Genomic DNA, 809 nt, shown 5'->3' on the forward strand with positions numbered 1-809 from the left:
AAGAATTGCATAAAAAATTAATTAAAACTGCGTATAAAAAATCCATATAAACAGATTCATTATGTAAAAAGAAACTCTACATAAAAAAGAATGATATAAGTTGAAGAATGAATGCATTTAATATTGAAAAATATATATTTAATTATAAAAGTCTTTATTTATTTTATTTATATAAAATCCAATTTCACTTAGAAATAATACAATATTTAATAAATTAAACAATTTATATTTAAAAATTTGTTTTATCTTATATTATTTAATCTCTTCATCAATACATATAATCAAAGAAAAAATAAAAAAAAAATAATAATCACATTTAATAATAATTTTAAAAAAGAAGAAAACAATCGTATATTTTCTTTTTAAAATTTCAATAAGAAATTATATACAATAAAAAGGACGATCCAAAAATATTCCGTTTATATTAATATTCAGAAACTGAAGATTTCTGAGATAATTTCCAATAACATTTTTTTTTACAAAAAGAAAACTTTCCTTATAAATATATTAATGAGTTATTAACAAAAAATACTAATTAATTACAAAGCAGTCTAATCAAATTACAATAAGCGTTAACTTGCAGCCAACATTACACGAACAAGTTCAAAACGAAAAAAGTGTTGAATATAACAAATATTTTTTTATAAAAAATTAATATAAAAATTATATATAAGATATTATATCACAAACTATTACTATTATTTATAAATAAACTATAATATTCAACATATATATATACATATATATATATAATATTAGTATGTAATTATATATATATAATTTATTGATATGATATATATGATATGATA

The 809-nt window shown here is 15.8% G+C and overlaps 1 protein-coding gene across 2 annotated transcripts in view; it reads right to left on the reverse strand.

The window, feature by feature from the left end:
* Positions 1 to 809, reverse strand: part of LOC102677242 (fatty-acid amide hydrolase 2-B-like) — a 27,551-nt gene that overhangs the window by 4,907 nt on the left and 21,835 nt on the right. The gene's annotated exons all lie outside the window — the stretch shown is intronic.

The sequence above is a fragment of the Apis dorsata genome, unplaced genomic scaffold, assembly GCF_000469605.1.
Source record: "Apis dorsata unplaced genomic scaffold, Apis dorsata 1.3 scaffold_80, whole genome shotgun sequence".
Taxonomy (NCBI): domain Eukaryota; kingdom Metazoa; phylum Arthropoda; class Insecta; order Hymenoptera; family Apidae; genus Apis; species Apis dorsata.